Raw genomic sequence first — 20,948 nt, 5'->3', positions numbered from 1 at the left:
GCTGAAGTCTCGGGAGAGCTGACTACAATACTCTCAGGTATTTCGTTGGAATATACTTAATATAAAGTCCCTTGTTGGCACACATGAGCCCTGGATCATGGAGGCTGCCCCGCGTGCTTCCGTGGATCCGCTGGTAGCAGGGAGGTGTCATCTCCATTTCACAGACAAGGCGCAGGACTTCCTCATTATCGTAAGTGGGGAGCTGGCCTCCTAGACCACCACACCCGGTGTTCCCTCCCTTACAGCGCATTGGCTCCTGGTCTTCATCAGGAGACTGTAGCACCCAGCAAAGGGTTCCTGCTGCCTAGAGATCCCTGGAGAGGGGGTTCAGGTCTGATGTGTGCTCTTTGCCCTCTCCTCAGTCTCAGAGACCGCTGAGCCTGGAGCCAGCTGATTCTCTCTGACACTCAGCAGATTGGGTGTGAAATGCTCTTTCCTCAGGCCTCTCCCCTTTTCCCCACCACACACACACACACATGCACAAACATACACATACACAAACACTGGAGCTCATGACACGGGGATTATAGATTCACTTCTTCCAAATTTTCTCTCTGCTCAGATATTCTTTTGTGAGCTTTACATGCGATGACAGAGGAGACAAGGGGAGTAGGGTGGAGGTAAAACTTCTCTCTAATCTTGTTGTCCTCCTGCCTAAAAGTGTCGGAAGAGTTCGACTTTTATTTAGTTACATGCTGATGCACGGAGTAGAAGACAGTTGGTCCAGGGGATATTTTTTTGTGAGTGTTAGAATCTCATCTTGCTAATCCATTAGTTGACAAGCCTCTCCTGAGCATTTCCTCTTTGCCTGGTTCAGAACAAAGTGTTAAGAGAGGTGCAAAGGCACAGAGGTCTTGGGATTTAGAAGGGCAATTAGATAGACGCCCTCGAGAAGACAACCTTCTCATGAAGCAACCAAGTGTCAAGTTTGTGAACAAAAACTTTTTTGGTGGCCAGGGGAGGGTTTGCTGTCAAGGTGCCATTTGAACTGAGCCAAGGAGGATGATTGGGTTTTCTACAGATGGAAAAATGAACGGGGAGGTTACAGTTGCTCTGGCAGTTGACGGCTGGGCTAGATGGGGCTGTGATTGCAGGAGTAGAGAGAGAGGTGTAGGCAGACACTGAATACAATATGAATTGGGCCTTGGTCCTTTGTAAAACTCTAGAAAAGAAATCTCTGAGAAAAGGCTATGAGTCAATCAGCCAATCAGCGTTTACGGAATTCCCACGATGTGCGGGGTCTGGTGGTTCAGGTGTGTAAGACATTGTCTGGGCCCTGACCCTACAACAGTGTAGCCAGAGAAGAAGACCTTCAGCATAAGGTGAACCCCCTGAATCCAACAGGAAGCTATGGGTCTTGTCGCGGAGACGGCTGCGGTAGACCAGGCCCCGGGTCCCTCCTTGCGCTTAGGTGAGGCTAGGTAACCCATTCTCATCAATGGATTAATACCAGTGTCTTCCTGGTCACTCACATTCTCCTTCAAAGGAGAGCGTGCTTTCTCCACTGCTCTCCCCACCTATAAGCTGAATACAGAGCCACAAACAGAAGGAGCCCGAGTCCCTGTGTTGGAAGCTTGCCCCCCAAGAGCCCATACACCGGGCTATGAAGAGGGTCAGAAAGGTGCTCTGTTTTGTCAAGATCCTCGAGCATCAGGGTTTGTTTATCGCAGCAGCGAGTGCTTTCTCAGCTCACTTCCTTAAGTGTTCCCTGTAAGGGGGTCAGTCAGATGCCCTTAGTCGCATTCCTGGGCCTCCATCCTAGAGCTGAGGACACACCGCTGGACTTATGCGAGGGCTCTGGAGAGAGAGAGCTGGAGCTTAGCTTCAAGTGGCTGGATTGTTTTCAGAGTGTTCTGACTCTTTCCTGCTTCCTTCCATGTGCCCGGGAGGGAAATAGCCACACTTCCTGCCCACTCTCTTTTCCCTTAGAACTCAGAATAACCTAGAGAGAGCATGTGTTCATTCTCCCGCTTCCCCCAGACCTGTCCTAGGGGATCCTGGCCCACCGCTGAAGGAGATTCTATAATCTTTTGTTTTTCTGCCAGGTCACTATTAGAAGATCCTTGATTACGTATAAACTTAACACAGTTTCATAATTTAAGACATTGTTTGCATCATGCAGCCCTCCAAAAACCCTTTGAGCCATTTCCCAAAAAAGGCTTAACATTGTCCATGAATGAGAAGTGGATCCTAAGGAGAAGGGAAATAAAGAAAGCGAGTGAGAGAACGAGGGGACGCGTGTGCTCGGGTTTGGTGTCCTCTGATGTTGAAGGCCCTCCAGACCAGAAGAGGGTCTGCTTCCTCTGTGCTGGGCCAGCCTCGGTGAAACAGAGCAGCTGGTCTCTGGTGCCTCCTTCTTCTCCATCCCAACCAGGCCCCTCCTGACATCCTCATCCAGCTTTGCTCCACTGTCACCTGGAGCCCCTAATATTCTAGTCCTGGTCCCAGGTAAGCAGGGTCACAATGTTAACTGCTCCAGGCTTAGATTATTTCTATTCTCAAAAAGAAAAAAGTAGTCTAAGAAGGGCCTTCCAAAGACTGAAAAATATTTAAGGCTCAAAAGAAGGAATTCTTATAGCTGTAAACACAAACAGGTGTAACCACTTTAGAAAATTGTGTGCTGTCTGTCCAACAGCTAACATGCTTATTCCCTAGGAGCCATCAGAGTCCACTCCTAAGAATACTATATACCCAACAGATATGCATACATTTGTGCAAAAAAGACATAAAAGAATGTTCAGACCAGCATTATTTGTAATATCCCCAAACTGGAAACAAACTTCATGTCCATCAACAATACATGGATAAATAAATTGTGGTAAATTTATACAATGGAATACTATACAGCAAAGAAAAATGCAAGCTCTGCTGCCTGCAACAACGTGAATGAATCTCTCAGACATGATATTCAGCAAAACAAGCAGACAAAAGATATTTACAGAATAATTCCATTAATGTAAACTTCAAAAACAGGCAATCGTTTTTTGTTTTATAAAAAAGAGTATTGGTTACTTTTGGAGGTCTCTGGCTGGGAGGGCAGGAGGGAATCTTCTGAGGGTATGAAAGAGTCTTCTTGGTGCCCAGAATGTTCCATAGCCTTGACTTGGGTGGTGGTTTCATGTGTTTCAGATTTATGTACCTTATTGGATGTATGTCATACCATAATTTTATTTTATTTTTTTTAAAGATTGGTACCTGAGCTAACATCTGTTGCCAATCTTCCATTTTTTTTTCTTCTTCTCCCCAAAGCCCCCCAGTGCATAGTTGTATATTCTAGTTGTAGGTGCCTCTGGTTGTGGTATATGGGACGCCACTTCAGCATGGCCTGACGAGCAGTGCTAGGTCCACATCCAGGATCCGAACCACTGAAACCCTGGGCCACTGAAGTGGAGCGCGTGAACTTAACCACTCAGCCCTGGGGTTGGCCCCTATAATTTTAAAATGTTAAGATAGAAAGGAAGATTTAAGAGTAGGATTGCAGACGTTGTGACAACTGGTAGCTGAGGTACTTAGTGTTGGGTGTCATCAATGGAGCAGCGAGCACTGGTGCTCATTGTGCTCTGGGCCTGTGGAGATGGTAACGTCGGATCCATCTCTGTCTTCAAGGAGCTTTAGACACCACGTGAAAAGCTCTTTGCTTTCCCCTCTGTCCCTTCCGTGTGAGAACTGGAAGGTGTCTCCAAAGGAACCAGAAATGTAAAGAGCGTGGACCACCCGCCCCTGTGAGAGTGACTGTGCTGTTTGCCTGGTCCATTCACTCTCCCACGTTGCTGGGTAACTATTGTCTCTTGTCTCCCTGCAAAACTTCAGTGGCTCCTCCTTCATCCGCACTCTCTTTCACTGAGAAGGCAGGAGCCAATAGGGGACAACTTTCCTTGCTCCTGCCCCCACATCCTCCGGCCTGTGGCCCCTGAGCCCAGCGCTCTCATGTCTGGGCCGCCGCCTCCATCCTAGACCCCGCCCTCCCGTCTTCTCAGGTAGGCAGCCAGCCCCTCCTGCATCACAAATTTTCCTCTTTTGGATCATCCCTATCAGCATGAAAACAAGCTGTGAGATCTCCTATCTTAAAATAAAAATAGAACTTCTCCCTCCAGTCATTGTCTCCTTTATCTGCTCCCCTTTGGAACAAAATTCCTCAAAAGAGTTTTAAATCTTAATTGTCTTGACTGAGAAGAATGTTCTCCTGTTCTCCCTGGAAAACTCTTTGCCTGGCTTTTGTCCACACTGCCTGCCAAGGTCACCAAAGACCTCCGTGTTGCTCGTTCGGTGGTGGCTCTCTCGGTCTTCATCTCGGTTGGATACCAGCAGCATTTGCTACAGTTGTTGCACCCTCGACCTCCTGGACTCACATTCTTCCTCTGACTGCGGGGCATCTTGATTTTACTCCTTCTTCATCCATGGCTCTCGCTCTACTCTATCTCCTTTCCTTGTTTTTTTTTTTTTTTTCCACATCTACCCCAGGGCTTATTCCTTGCATCTTTTCTTTTCTCCCCCTCCCCTTAATCCATTATTTCTCATCCAGTATCAGGATTTTAAATACAAACTCCAAACATTTGTCTCTAACTGCCTATTGGACATTATATGAATATCTAATTTTATCTCAAAATTAATATCACCCAAACCAAATTCCTCTTCTGGGCTTCCCATCACAGCGTATAGCACCTCTGCTTCCCAATTGCTTAGATTAAAATCCTTCCATCGTTCCAAACCTCTAGGGCCTTACTCAGTCCAGAGAGTCAGTCTTTCATCCAAACGCCAGGCAAAGACGACAGGCCACCCACAGTCTTCCTCACTTCTGTTGATGGAAACTCCATCCTTCCAGTTGCTCAGATCAAAAACTCTGGCCTCCTCTTTACTTTGTCTCTTTCTTTCTTGACCCACATTTGTGGCATCAGCAAATACTGTCAGCTCTCCTTTCAAAATATATCCAGAATCTGGCCACTTCTTGCCAGCTCTACCACTCCCAAAGCACTGCCACCTCTGCAGGATTATGGCAGCAGCCTCCTGGGCTCCCTGCTCCAGACTTTGCTTTCGGACAGTCTGTTTTCTGCATTCTCCACCTCGCAGCCAGGTTAGGCGTTTTGATCTGTAGACTGTCCATGACTTTCCTCTGCTCAGAACTACCAAGGGGCCTCTCTTCTCGTTCAAAGTAAGAGACAAAGTTATTACCACCTGAGCTGGATCCTGCTCCTTCTCTGACTTCATCTGCTATATAGGGTGATATCCGAAATGTGAAATGGCACAAAAAGGTACCACATGGGCAGTGACCAATCTGAACGGGTACCCACCACAGGGCTGGAGGAAGGGCCCGAAGGCGTCCTGCTTTGCCAGGCATGACCCCATAGTTGCTGGATATGAGGAGTTCCAAGTGGGAGGAGGAGGGCTATGTGGCCAGGGTAGAGGTGGGGTGGCACTTGAGAGTTTGGAAGAGTGGCTATTTACCAACCAGTGTGGAAGGTTTTCAATATGTTAATGATCTGTACTCCCATCTAGATGCATATTGGCTGAGCATCAGCGTTGCTCCTACCATTTTCCTCCCGTTCACTCTGCTTCAGCCACGCTGCCCTCTTTACTGCCACGTGCCAAGCACCCCTGTGTGGGATGCTCTTCTCCGCTGGTTCACCACCCCCGCTCTTGCAGGCCTCTGCTCAAACGCCACCTTCTCCTAGAAGCCCATCATGACTACCAGAGCACCCGACACTGTATCTCCCTTGTCCGGTATCGCTCTCCAGAGTTTCCTCAACAATGTGATGTACCCTGTATTTCTTTGATTATTGTTTATTGTCTGTCTTCTCCATTGGAATGTCAATTTCAAGAGGGAAGGGGCTTTGTTTCTCTCTCTGTGGCAGCTCCTCTGCCAGTAGGCACTCAATGAAATTGCTGACTGAGTGAATAAATGAACACTCTGTTATTAAATAAAACTGATAATTGTACCAACCATCCCTCTTGCTGGGCTAAAGCTCAGAATAAGGAAGAACTTTCTGAGAGGCAGAGTTACCCACAGGAGGAATGAGCTGTTTCAAAGAGATGGTGTGCTCTCAATTTTGGGACATTATGTTGGGAAATCTGGGCTCCACCAGCCTTCGCTTCAACTGATCCAGCTTACTTAACATCTCAGGGCCTCTGTGTCCTCAGATGCAAATGGGGTAATATAGTCCGTGTGACAGGGTTGTGGTGACAGGGTAGGCAAAGTGCTTATCATAATGCCCCACACATATTGGGTATATAGGATTGGTTCCCCCTCCCTTCCTTCTCTTATCCCTGCAGGGGCGTGGTGGTCCTTGGATGGGCATATAGCTTCAAGGATGCAAGCAGAGATAAGGGACAACAGTTCAGGCAGGGGCTGGAGATGGGGGTCGATACAGGGATTGGTGCCATTGCTGCTGCTGGGATGGCTCCCAGACCTGCTGAGTTGGAGGGCACAGAGCAGGTCCCATCTGTGCCACCAGGCCTTCTGTGATGATCTGGGAGAAGTGACAAGCACTAACCCAGATCATGCATATTCAAGGCCCAGTCTGGTTCCCTGGCACAATGGGCCAGAACAACAAAGCAGGTAACAGCTTGCCTCCTTGAGTCAAACACTGAGTAACTGGGTTGTTTAGGTCTGAATTGATAGGGCAAGATGGGATCCCAAGAAAATACTACATACTTTTCTTTGAATTCAGATGGACTATCTCTAAACGAAGGGTTCTTATCCAAGATTCCATGACTCCCAAGGCATGTTTGGAGAGAATTCACCCAAGAACCTGGAGGAGAAAAAATACATCCTTATTTTACTAACCTCCAACTGAATTCTAGTACATCCTTCTATTTTGAGTATAGGCAACAAATCACAAAACTATTAGTGGTACCAGTGACTTTGTCGCCAGCAGAATTCACAGATAATTTCATATCACATTCTAGTTGTTGCAGATGTCACAAAATGCCATACTCATCACTACTTTGAAATAATGGTACTTTTCAGAATTCCTGCAATATCTTGTTATTTAATGCATTACTAAAGACATTTTTATCATATTTTTCCATCACATTTTGATAACTGTGTTTCAATATCATTGGTTTCATTTGTAAACATATGTGCTTCCTTATATTCTATGTTTTCCAGAAAGATTATTCTGAGAAGTGTCTATGGGCTTCATCAGACTTCCAGAGTGACCTATGGCTCAAACCCTTCTCTAAACTATTAGGAAGAAACAGATGTATGTTGTGCTGTGTCTTGTGTGTATGTGTGTGCACGCACACACCACATGCACATATAGATGCGTTTGTATTCCTGACTCAGAAATAAATCATCCGTCTAATTTCAGGGACACTCTCCTTTAGTCTTCCTTGGTCCTTTCTTCCCTTCATAAACCAGGTTGCCTGATGTCAGCAGGCCTGGAGAATAGCTACCAGTCACATACTAGTCTTCCCCACACCACAATCAGGTCACCTGGAGCCATCTCCTCTCACAGGCGACTGGCTGGGTCAATGGTCTCCTTATTCCTGGGCCTAATTCCCAGCCCTGTCGTCATCTATCCGCCCAGGACCACACTGTCACTGATCATCTTCCTGAGCTTTCTCATCTCTCCCCATCTGTTAGTCACAGAAGGTTTGAGCTTCTTTTTAGATCCAAAACCTTCACTTTACTAAGAAAAACATAATACAGTATCTTCAGCTGCAAATTAGTAAATTGTCAGGTCCCCATCTAAAGAGATAGGAGCTTCAGAAGAGCCCAGGAAACTTCACTGATGTCAGTGACCAGGTTATCTCTCTTCACACCTACTTCTCTAGCCAAGACTCCTATGTCTTTTTTTGGCAAGACTCCTTGGCCTGAAACCACCTGAGCAGCTACCTTTGCTGTTTCTTTGTTTTAATGAGATAGGTTAGGTCAGTGGAGATAAAAGAGAAAGATGGCAGAGTGAAATATTCAGAAGTGACCAAGAATACCCCTAATTTGGAGCTACTAAAGGTCAGAAAGTTCCCTCCCTTGTCTCTGTCTTAAGTGGCTTGACTGTAGAGGCAGGGACCAAATAATAAACACACAGACATGTAATGAGCAGATACTATTCTTGGCCCTGAAGATGCAGTGGGGAATAAGATGATGTCTCTCCTTACACTCTGGAGAAGATGACACAAACAAATGAAAAGAGAACAACATAAGAGGGTATATTCCTGATAACCTCTTTAGTTTCAAATGACAGGAACCCAGTTCAAACTAGTTCAAGGAAAAAATAATTTATTGACTTATTAATTAACTTAGCTAATGAATTAGTCAGCTTTCTCTAGAGTTTGCTGCAGTAACAACCACTCCCCAAATCTGTGTCCTACATTTACAAAGATTTATTTCTTACCTGTGTATGTCTTTTGTAGGGTAAGAGGGACCCAGACTTCATTCCAGGACTAGGTAGAGAGAGTAGCCTCCTTCTTGGTCAGTCTTGTGAAAGAAGAAAAAAGCAGTAGTGAAACCATGCACTAGTTCTTCAAGTTTCTGCTCAGTAGCAGCATATATCATTTCAGCTTGCATTGGTCAAATACCCACAATGGTTTCTATTGGCCAAAATAGTCACAAGGTCAAATCTGTTATCAGGGGTGATGGGACATGTACTCCTCCTACAGGAAAGAGCTTCTGGAGCGACCTGTAGGAAAGGGCCCAGGACTGAAGGGCAGCAAATATTTTGGAGAATACTGCCATCTATCACAATTAACGTTTATTGAGCATCTATTTTGTGCCAGCTACTTTTCTAGGCACTGGAGGTACAGCAGTGAACAATACAAACAAGGTCCCTGCTTTCATGGAAACAAGCAAAAAGATGATCTTGATAAAAATCATGAAGATAATAAAGCAGTATGATGAGATACAGTGCTTGGTGGGCTACTTTAGCTTGAGCAGGCTGGCTTCAATTCAGGCCGATTCCCCTCATGGTCACAAATTAGCCACAGCAGTTCCAGGCATCTCCTCCAGACATGACAATGTCCAATGGAGAACACTGGCCAGCTCTTTCTTCTATCTCTCATTAAGAATAAAGAAACCAACTCAGTCTCCCCTGAAAAACAGGCCTTCTGGAGGTGGATAACTGAGAAATGTCAGAGTTCTTTCAGAAAGGACAAAGAAGTAACTGTTGGATCGGGAATAAACAAGGTTTGCTTACAATTCCCATTTAGAATTGGCTCCCCTCGAGAATTCCCTTTTTTCCCAGTCCTGATTCTTTCTGCCACCTACCTAGTATAGGCAAGGAATGTGGTATTTCTCTATATAACTCCAAGGACACTGGTAGAATACAGTCAGTATGAAGGTGACAAACTTCTTCCACGTGTGACTCTACAGATACAAAAAGATATTAATCCTACACCGTATTAATCTCATTTCTTCCTGGGTTATCCTTCAGAGGATCAGCGAGCCAAGGCCAGCGACCTGCCTATTTTGTGCTTTTCAAAGTAGATCATGGAGGGGGAGTAGATAGGAGCAGAGAAGGAGGAAGCTCTGACTTGGGGCCTTGGAGGTTCTGTTCAAGCTTGCCTCCTGGGATTAGCCCTTCCAGCTCCGCAGCTAGAAACCTATTCTAGCAGTGAGCCTATTCCTCTGACGTAACCTCACACATCAATCTGCTACCTCTCCCTTTATTAATCTCTAGGCTCAGAGAAAAGACATCAAAGCCATAGCTGCAGATGCTTTAGATATTGGCATCATCAGATACAGATTAAAAAATAAATATATTTGCTATACTTAAAGAGATAAAATTGGGGCTTTAAAAAATTACTAAGGACCCAGGACTATCAAAAAAGCCAATTAGATTTAAAAATAAATCAAATAGAACTTCTAGAAACTTAAAAATATAATAATTAAAATAAAACTCAATGGATGGATTAAACAGCAAATTAAACAGCAGAGGAGAGATCTAATGGCTCAGAAGATATATTCAAAGAAATTTTCCAAAATAAAGCATAGAGAGACAAAAAAGATTTGGGAAAGATATGTCTAAATGTGTGGATATTAGAGTGAGAAATTCTAATATTTATATTATTTTGAGGATATTCATACCTTTGAGGAATTGCATACCCAGCAATTCCAGTCCAAATCTTAACCAGCCCAACAATTCCCAACCAAGACAGAAGAACTCTTGCATTTGTGTATCAGGAAAGACACAGATAAGATTATTCATGGCAGCAATGTTTGATATAGCAAGCAAAAACCAAAAACTAGAAAGCAATAAGAAAATAGATAAATTGTGATGTATATTGTTTATGCATATATTATTGTATGTAAGTCATATTGTGATTGCGAAATATTATCCAAAAGTGGAAATTAATGAACTATCATTGTGCACATCGTCATAGATGAGTCATGAAAATAAATAATGTTGAATAAAAAAAGTCATAGAAAGATATACACAATATTATTTCATTTATACAAAGTTTGAAAGCATGAAGAATTAAATGATTTACCATGTAGGGATATACAAATATGTGAAAATATAAAGAAAACTGAAGAAATAATAAACAAAAATTCAGGTTACCTTTGAGTGTGAGGGAGCATGATGGGATCAGGGAGAAGCACACGGGGGCTAATGTTCCTACTGCTTGAGCTGAGTAGTGGCTTCATGAGCATATTTATTGATTTTGACACTCTTCTCTTTGTGTTAGAAAGGTCCTTTGTATATACTCAATATATAAAAATAAAGGTATGGAAAGATAGATATCAAGAAAAAAGGACCTAAAACATAGCCGGGGTGTCAATTTTTTTCGGGCAAAATGGATTTTGAGTTAAACTTCATCCAAAGGAACAAAGAGAAATACTATATACATCAGTAAAATAAACAGACAAAGATAATACAATGATCACTAACACATAGGTACCTAATAATAAAGCCTTGAAGTACACAAATTAAAAAACTGAGATGTAACTATTGAAATAAATAGATAAGTCATTTATGGTAGCTGGTGATTTTAACACATTCCTCAATGAAATGAATCAAGCTGACAAAAAGAAAGAAAGAAAGAAAAAACATAGTAGATTTGAATTATACAACTATGCAACTAATAAGCCTGAAAAAATACATATATATTTCACACCTAATAAGTATGGAATGCATATTCTTTTCAAGAGCACATGGAACATTCACAAAAGTCAACATTAAACCTGGGTGACAAAGGAAGCCTCAATAAATTCCGAAGAACCAACATTGCACAACTACACTCTGACCATAATGCTATACAATTAGGACTTGATAGCAAAGGATAGTTTTTAAAAATCCCATATGCTTTGAAACTAAAAAGCATACTATCGAATAACTCTTTGGTTAAAGAGGAAATCCCAGGGACAAGTATGAAGTACTTAAAACTGAATAAAATGAAACCACCATTTGTGAAAATACATGGGACACAACTAAATCACTTCTTTGAGAGAAATTTACAGCTTAAAAACATTTATCACAAAGCAAGAAAGAACAAAAACAAATGAGCTAAGCTTTCAACTCAAGAAGTTAGGAAAAGAACAGTTGAGTAAACGCAAAGAACTAAGAAGGAAATAGAAAATAAAAATGAAGATAGAAATCAAAATGATGAACTAAAAAAAGTAGAAAAATTAAAAAACTTAAGGCTAGTTTTGTGTAAAAGTTTATACTTTTGATAGGTCTTTGACAAGACATTAAAATTTTAAGAAAAAAGACAAGATAGAAATTAAAAACTACAGAATAAATGACAAAATAACTATAGACACGACAGAAAATTTAAAACAATAAAAGAAATACCATGGATTATTTTAGAAAAATATTTGAAAACTTAGGTATAATGAATAAAATTCTGAACAAAGCAAACTAGTAGAAGAAAAAAAATCAGAAAAGTTGAACAAATCAATCATTCTTTTAAAAATCTAAATATTAAATGCTTTCCCCTTACATCAGAGAAAGGGAAGTTTCTTCAATAAATAGTGTTGCATGTGCAAAAGAATGAAAGTAGACCATTATCTTACACCATACACAAAAATTAATTCAAAATGCATTACAGACTTGAATGTAAGACCTGAAACCATAAAATGCCTGGAAGAAAATATAGGCAGCACACTCTTTGACATCAGTCTTAGACGTCTCTCTTCAAATACCATATCTACTCTGGCAAGGGAAACACAAAAAAAGATAACAAATGGAACTACACCAGACTAAAAGCTTCTGCAAGGCAAAAGAAACCGTGAACAAAATGAAAAGACAACCCACCAACTGGGAGAAAATATTTGCAAATCGTATATCTGACAAGGGGTTAATTTCCAAAATTATAAAGAACTCATACAACTCAACAATAAGAAAACAAACAGCTTGATCAAAAGATGGGCAGAGGATACAAACAGATATTTTTACAAAGAAGATATACAGATGGCCAACAGGCACATGAAAAGATGTTCACCATCACCAATCACTAGGGAAACGCAAATAAAAACTACAATGAGATATCACCTTACACTGGTAAGAATGGGTATAATTAACAAGACAAGAAATAACAAATGTTGGAGAGGATGTGGAAAAAAGGGAACCCTCATACGCTCGCTGCTGGTGGGAATGCAAATTGGTGCAGCCACTATGGAAAACAGCATGGAGTTTTCTCAAAAAAATTAAAAATAGAAATATCATATGATCCAGCTATCCCACTACAGGGTATTTATCCAAAGAACATGAAATCAATAATTCAAAGAGATTTGAACATCCCTACATTTATCGCAACGTTATTCACAATAGCCCAGATGTGGAAGCAACCCGAGTGCCTGCCAACAGATGAAGAGGTAAAGAAGTTGTGGTATATATATAGAATGGAATACTATTCAGCCATAAAAAAGACAAAATTGTGCCATTTGTGTGCAACATAGATGGACCTTGAGGGCAAAATAAGCCAGACAGAGAAAGACAAACACCATATGATTTCACTCATATGTGGAAGATAAACTAACACATGGATGAGGAGAACAGATTAGTGGTTACCAGAGGGGAAGTGGGTGGGGGTAGGATGAAGTGGGTAAAGGGGTGCATATGTACGGTGATGGATAAAAACTAGACAACAGGTGGTGAACATGATGCAGTCTATACAGAAACTGATATATGATCATGTACACTTGAAATTTACACAGTTATAAGCCAATATGACCTCAATAAAATAGTTTTTTAAAAAATTAAATGTCTTCCCAAAATTCATACTTGTGCCAACAAAGTTCAGAACCCAAAAAGTTTAATAGGAGAACACTATTAAGCTTTCAAGCTATATATAAATAATCTGTGTTGTGCAAATTTTTCCAGTGAAAAGAAAGAGAGAGAGAGAGAGAAGGCTGCCCAACTTTTCATGAGACTAATATAGCCTTGATTCCAAAGCTGGCAAATGACAATTCAAAAGACTCACTTCATTTCTGAACATGTACATGACTATTCAAACAAAAAAAGAGTATTTGTTAACTGAATCCAACTATGTATTTAAAATAATACGTCATGATCAAAGTGAATTTTTCAGGAAGGAGTAACAAATGAAAATTCTTTCAAAGGAATTCACTAACATAATTGAGTAAAGGAGAATAAAATTATATGATTATCTTGATAGATGCAGAAAAGGCATTAAAAAAATCTAAGCATCTTTTTAGAATAATGGTAAAAATAGTAATCATTCTCACAAAACCAGGAATAGAACTCTGTTTACTTGATTAAGAATATACACCAAAATCCCATAGTGAACACTACTCTCAAGAAAGAAATTTTAGATACATTCTCTTTAAGCTGGGGCTCAGTACAAGGAATGCTCACTATAGCCATTACTCTTTAATGCAGTACTGGCCAATGCAATAAGGCAAGACAAGTAAACATTAGAAAGAATGGTAGAGGGGCTGACCCTGTGGCCAAACATTTGGGTTCACGTGCTCCACATCAGTGGCCCAGGATTTTGCTGGCCCAGGGTTTCATCGGTTCGGATCCCGGGCATGACCCAGCACTGCTCATCAAGCCATGCTGAGGCAGCGTCCCACATAGCAGAACCAGAAGGACAACTAGAGCATACAACTGTGTACTGGGGGGCTTTGGGGCAAAGAGGAAAAAATAAAGATTGGCAACAGATGTTAGTTCAGGGCCAATCTTTAAAAAACAAAAAAAGAAAGAATGACAGAAAAGGAAGAGATGAACTATATCGTTGGCAGATGATAGAATTATCCACATAGAGAAACCAGTAGAACCATCAGCCAATCTATCAGAACTAACATGAATTCGCCAACATGACAGATGTAAGATCAATTTGTAAAAATCAGTACCATTACACTATTCCTGGAAAATTTTTTTTTATATTATATATATTTTTACATATTAGAAATATGTAAAAATAAATAAGGCCTTATCAGAATAGCAAAAAACTAGAATTAGTTTTAAAAAGATGTATAAGATCTTTATGTAGATAAGATAAAAACTCAAAGTAAATAAGAGAATATTGAGATAAATGAAGCAATGTGTCTTATTCATGAATGATCAACTTAACTTTGTAAACACGTCAATTCTCTCCTAAGTAATCTATAAATTCATTGCAATTCCAATTTAAATTTCACAAGGATTTTTTGAGGATCATCAACTTGTTTCAAATGTGTATCAAAGAATGTAGATCCATAAATAGCTCATTAAATTTTGTAAAGGAAAAATAACTCAGGATAGTCATCTTACTCAATAGGAAAATACTACAAACCCATAGTAACATAGTAATAAAAGCAATGGGATTTTGGTGCAAGGATAGGCAAAGAGAGGAATGCAATAGAATTCAGTGCTAAAAAAACCTGATTATATTCATGTTATATATTTCTTTCCTAAATACATATGTATGAATCACTACAAAATCATAAAGAAAAGAATTATTATATTGGAGGAAAAAAAATTGCATACCTACCTCACCAAAAGTAAGTGTGAACTTTTGAAAGACTAATGATCTATATAGGAAAAGTAAAATTATAACGTCATAAAAGAAACTGATAATATACTTGTAATTTTGGCGTGGGGAAGGATTTATTAAATAACACTCCAAGAGCACAAACCACCAGGAAATAAAAGAAGATAGATTTGACTTTACCAGAATTTTTGTTTAACAAAAAACATCGCTGTCAAAGACCATCAACCAGTAACAGATTGAGAGAAAATATTTACAACGATAAAAAATAAGCATGGGATTAACATGTAGGATGTTCAACAAACACAAATCAGCAACAAAACCATGGGTACTTAATGGAATAATGGGGAGAAGACATGAGTAAGCAATCCACAGTGGGGGAAACCCAAATGGCCAACAAGTATACGAAGAGATGCTAAACCTCACTAGAAGTGGTAGTACTAGTGGCAGCAGCAAGTAATACGAGAAGTAGTAGTAATTACTGAACACTCAAATATGCAGCACGCTTCTCATTAACTCATTTACTCCTCATGACAACTCCATGAGGTCATTCTATTGCTATCCCCATTTTATAGATGTGAAGACTGAGGCACAGAGAAGTGGCTTACCCACGGTCATATAGCTAGTAAGTGATGCAGTGAAGATTTGAACCTACCCTCTTAACTAGCACAAAACCCAAAATTTAGTTTTCATCAGATTATCAAGGATGTTGGTGGGGACAAGGGAAGCAGAGAGCTTCGCGCGCCGCTGGCAGGAAGAGAGAGTGGTGCAGAGGTTCAGGAGAGACATCTGGGATCAGCGAGTACAGTTCCGTATGCCTTTACCTGACGGCTCAGGCCCTGGTCCCGAGAGGACAGGAACAGAGCTTGATGGAGACTCGGTCCACAGCCCCAGGGCCTGGGTAGGTTAGAAGGGGGTGGGGACACCATGGACACCAGACAGTGGCTGTCAAAGCCAAGGCTGAGAGGGACAGCCAGCACCACAGGCAGATCTTAGAAACATAGTTTTAAGTTAAAAAGAAGAAGAAGGAACCCCAGAAAGTGCATAGCACAATGTCATTTATGTAGATGGAACACACACACATACACATTTTATTTAAAACGTATTTTAGAAAATGTATTCCTATTCAAGGATTTATACCAAACAATTAGGGGTGGGTGAGAGGACTGGGGATCAAGGATGAAGAGGAAAAAGACCAGTCAGAGTTCCCCGTGGGCACAGCCTGCCAGTCTGAGGAGGGGATTAACTCTCTTCCCCACTGAAGGTTGTACCGCCCCCCGCCTGAGCCCCTGAAGAGCCAGCCCTGTGGCTCTGCCTGGCTGCTGTGGCCGGAACTCAGACTTGCCTCTGTGAGACCACGGCTTCCCTCTGCTGTGTAATTCCTAGAACACGGAATTTTGGTCACGTTCAAGGCCTCGTGCCTGAGGCTGGGCGTCTGACGCTCAGTGGTCAGCACTGACTGGAACTCTGTCCCAGCCAGGGTGGCGCTTCAGGGGAGCACGGCTCCTCCTCGTCAAGGCCACCTCTCCTCCATCCCACCCACCTAGTGCTAAGTGCAGGAGGTCCTCCTAGCAGGATGCCTACCTCTGTTCCTGCTGGCCTCTGCCAGGCTCAAGGGACCCCAGTGTCCCTGACTCAGAACCTCCCTTCTCATCTGCCACCCCAATAACACAAAGGGAGGCGACCTTCCTGCTCCTTGTCCCAAGTGACACTTCTCCCAGACAGCCCCACCCTGCTCCCATCCCTTGGTGTACACACAGGCCTGGCCTTGGACCTGGTCGTTCTCAGGGTCAGACTTCAGGAGAGTGCCAAGCGGACCTTAGTCTAGGTTTGCCCTTGAGCTCCAGCTGTGTGGGCTTTCAGCATTCCCATGTCTGTATGGCTTGTGTCACTTGGCACTTGTAGATGTTTTGCCTTCTAATAAGTTCATTTCCCATGTATGCATTTAGTGTCCACTGCTAGACTGATGGCTCTCAAGGGACAAGGCTGTCCCACCCCCTAATTTCTTGGAAACGTGTATGTGTGTGCCCTAGGATGTTCGACCTGCTATTTTTCAGTGGTGGGATGGACTGGCTCTGAGTTAGGCATACCTTGGCGTCACAGCTGCCCCCTCCCATCAAACCTACTTGATGAGGCGGCAGTAGGACCTGATTAAGAAAACCGACGAAGCTAATGGGGGTGGAAACAGTAACCCCTGTGAGGCTGGTCCCCCACAGCTTACAAAAGCCCTTTTGCACACACTTTGACATTTAACTGGTACAACCTCCAGGAGGCCCAGCGCCTCACCCGGAGCCACACGGCCATGGGTCAGTACCCTACCCGGAGCCACATGGCTGTCGGCTGCCGGGGCAGGTTGGGAGTCCCAGTCTGCATCCACCTTCAGGATTCTTTCAGATAAGCTGAGGCTGAGCAACTGAGGCCTTGCTCTCGTGAGTGGAACTCACGTGCCTGTGCCCTGGAGTCTGGGCCCAGGCCTCTGGACTGGCAGAAGCAGGACTCTTTCGGGGCCACCTCAGCCAGGAGGGAGGAAATGCTAAACAGCTCTAACAATTCTTTTCCCAAATGGCTTTTCTCCTCATCAATCCCAGGGGCTCCGCTGTGGGCTGCAGGGAGATGCGGACTGAGATCCTCCAAATGCTCCGTGTGCCGCAGCAGCTTCAACCACAAATACCCCACCGGTGTCTAAGTAGCGTTAGGGGTTGGTGGGTAGCAGGACGTGGGGTAGGGCCCTGCCTCCACCCTGGTGTGCTGGCCATGTCCTCATCCACACAGGACAGAGTCCATGCCCTCCATTGCCTGTGGTTTCTCCCTCACCTCCCTCGCAGGCCTGCTCCATTTCCCCCGCAGAGGGCACCTCTCTCCTCATCCCTCGGGACACGGCAGGGCTGCTGGGGAGAGCATGTGATGAAAACCCAGGTCCGTGCCTTCTCAGCCTCCAGCCTGCCCTCTCATCACCCAGGGGCGGTGGTGGGAGCAGCACAGCTCCGGGTAGGGCCAGGTCCTTGTACACGGCCGTATTCATCTCCTGTGGCTGCTGTAGCTTACCACCACAACCTGGGCAGCTTATCACAACAGAAAGGTATCCTCTCCCAGTTCCGTGGCCAGGAGTCTGAAATCAGTCTCCCAGGGCCACAGTCAAGGTGTCAGCAGAGCCACACTTCCTCCGGGGCCCTGAGGGAGAATCTGTTCTTGCCTCTTCCAGGACCCAGTGATTTGTGGCTGCTTCGAGGTCAGCATCTGCTTATCTTCACATCGCCTTCTCTGCATGTCATCAAGTCTCTCTCTGCCTCCTTCTTATAAGGATACACGTGATTGTACTTAGGGTCCATCCAGAAAATCCAGAATAATCTCTCCATCTCAAAATCCTTAATTTGATCAGATCTACAAAGACAGCACCCCCCCCCCCGCACCTTAAGGTAACATTCACACATTCCAGATATTAGGATGGGTTACCTTTGGGGGGCCACTTTTCAGCCTTCTACAACCACTAACTCCTCAAGTTTCTTGAGAAGTTTACTTTTCCTCTCTGGGCCTCAGTTTTCCCATTTGTGAATAGCAGACCTAGCTGAGATGGCCTCTGAGCCATTCCCAATGTCATGACTTCCTTCACCCTTCCCCCATAACCCTATCCACTGGGGTGGCCTTTCCCTGGGCCCCTTCCCATGTCAGGAGAGCCTGCCTCTCCTCTCAGCCCTGGAGGCTGTGTCCATGGGTAAGGATGGGGGGCACCGTCTGCTCCCCACCAGGCCCATTTCCTGGGGAGTTTCAATTGCCTGAGGTGTTGGGGCAGTGACTGAAAGGCGACGTGAGCAGCCTGTGGTCTCACCTGGTGCCTGTCAGACCTGGTGCCTGTTAGACCTGGTGCCTGTCAAACCTGTCACCTGCATCTGCGCCAACACCTGCCACCAAGCTCAGGAGCTTCGCCTAAGAGGGGCCACTGGGCCCAGGACAGTGAGAAGGAAACAAGGGCAGAGCTGGGGAGGCCGAGAGGCAGGACCCTTTCCTCCCACCCCTGCACCTAGCACCAGCTTCACTTAAGGGCTTTGATGAGCCCCTCTGAGCAGCCTGGGTCTCCACAGGACACTGGGGGGTGGGCACAGCCCCTGCCCCTGTCCCTACCCACTCCCCTCCCCTCCAGCTGCAAGGCTGCCTGTAGTAAAAACATGACCTCATGTCTGGCTGCCTGGCATTCTGGCGACCGTCCAAGGAGCCTAGGCAGGTGGGTGTCCCAAGGCCCGCAGCATGGAGCAGCAGAAACCCCGGGCAGCGCTGTCAGCCCTGTCCTCTCTGATTCTCAAAACCTCTGCCAAGCTGGCTGCAAGCCCTGGGCTCTGTTCCCTCTGCGCTCCTGCTGGGCAGCCCCCAAGCACCTCATCTCTGATGTCGTCCTCGGGCTCCGCGCTGCGAGGTGACCTTGCGTCAGCGCCCCTTCAGCATCCTGTGTCTCTTCTCTCCTCCCAGCGTGGCTCCCAGGAATCTTGGCACCATCAGCAGCCATCCAATCAGAGCTCTCTTTCTGAAGCCCTAGCACATGCCAAGTACTAAGGCAAATGCTCTGCACATGAGATGTAGCTTACTCCTCAAAACCAGGTGCTAAGAAACAGAGACTCAGCTAAGTCATGGATTGGCCCATGGTCACCCAGCTCATCAAGTGGCAGCCTGGGATTTGAACCTACTTTGGCCTGACTCCAGCACGGAGCCCTCACCGCCTCCGTCTCTGAGCCATCCCACACCATTCTTGCCCCAACCCGAAGTGTCTCCCCTCGGTCTCCTTGCCAGGGATGTCCTTCTCCACTTTCAAGCCTTGATCACCTATCACCAACATAATCATGATCTCTCTTTTCCAACAGCCTCCTTATACCTAGGTTCGTTCCAGACTGCACGTATCTTTAGTGTAAAATTCCCTGTGGACACCGGGTTCATGCTGACTGATGCCAGGTGGAGTCCTGGGCAGGTCTTGGACTTTATTTTTCTCACTTGCAGGCTGGTGGGGTTGGACCCCACCAACCTCACTATTGTCCTGCTGTCCTCAGCACTGCTGACCCCTTCCAGCCCTCCCAGACTTACCCACCAAGCCTGCTGGAGAGAGAAGAGAGAGCCAGCGTCAGCCTCTGCCCCTCGCCCCAGCTTCCCAGCCTTCTGTGTAACCAGCACCGCCCAGGGTCTGGAAGGCTGGGGACATCCAATAAGTACCCGTGTGGTCCTCGCCTCCCACACCAACTCCAGTCTTGGGGCACATTCCATGGACTCATTTCTGATTTGTCCCCTGGCAAAGAGCACAGGCTTGGTAGTCACACAGACTGGGGTTTAAACCAGCTCTGCTACCCAGGAGTCATGTCCTTGAACCTCGCGAAGCCTCAGTTTCCTCCCCTGTAAGATGGGGATCATATGAATTCAGGGTGTGGTGAGAAATAAAGGAGCACAGCATAGTAGCCGGCATAAGGGAGGACTGGTCAGGGACAGCTCCTCTCACTGGCCGCCCCATCTTCCTGCCCCAGACTGACGCCTGAGGAGCCCTGGTCCTTGTGCTTGGGGCTGCGCCCTGGTCTCCAGCCTTTGCCTGAGGCTCTGAGTAGGACTCCTGGGACCGCTGAGCCCCTAGTACCGCCTGCTGCCTGAAGGCCCTGTCCCCGACTCCTCCAGGATGGAGCCTGGCTAACGTGTGCCTCGGGCCTCGTATTTGAGTTGTCCTAATGCCTCCGCAGGGCCAGCTCTGCAGCATCCAGTTCCATCCGGCTTCAGGCCTGGGATCTGCCCTGTGCGGTAGGGCTGCGCCATGCCGCCAACGTCCAGATCCACGCCCTGGGCTCGGCCTCCCACTTCATGCTTGTCGCTCTCCCCATCTCCTGTGGTTCCTCCCACGCCCAGCTTTTACAGACCCGCCTCGGCCGGTTGACCATCCTCCTGTAAAGATGCAGCCCATGGGGACACTTGCTTGTCTAGAAAGCCGCTGATCTGAGGAAGAACCTAGAGCTGGACACAAGCACCTGACAAGTTGTTTTCAGGCTGCAGAGGAACTGTCAGCAGATCGAGTGATTGTGTACACACAATATTTCGGTGTTGATATTATTACAGCATTT

General features: G+C 44.8%; 1 protein-coding gene across 2 annotated transcripts in view; it reads right to left on the bottom strand.

Moving 5' to 3' along the window:
- Positions 1-20,948, bottom strand: part of NTF3 (neurotrophin 3) — a 115,028-nt gene that overhangs the window by 1,089 nt on the left and 92,991 nt on the right. Inside the window, exons 2-3 of one of the 2 annotated variants that reach the window (XR_011496993.1) lie at positions 8,334-8,416; positions 6,650-6,746 (exon numbers count right to left, since the gene is read on the bottom strand). The gene's annotated coding sequence lies outside the window, so the exon portion shown is untranslated. Of the gene's footprint in view, positions 1-2,244; positions 6,747-8,333; positions 8,417-20,948 lie in introns of those variants that run through there. The other variant, XR_011496994.1, reaches the window with a different exon arrangement.

This window comes from Equus asinus, chromosome 22, assembly GCF_041296235.1.
Source record: "Equus asinus isolate D_3611 breed Donkey chromosome 22, EquAss-T2T_v2, whole genome shotgun sequence".
NCBI classification, from domain to species: Eukaryota; Metazoa; Chordata; class Mammalia; order Perissodactyla; family Equidae; genus Equus; species Equus asinus.
The sequence above is the reverse complement of the archived record's forward strand: the minus strand, read 5'-3'. Positions and strand labels throughout refer to the sequence as shown.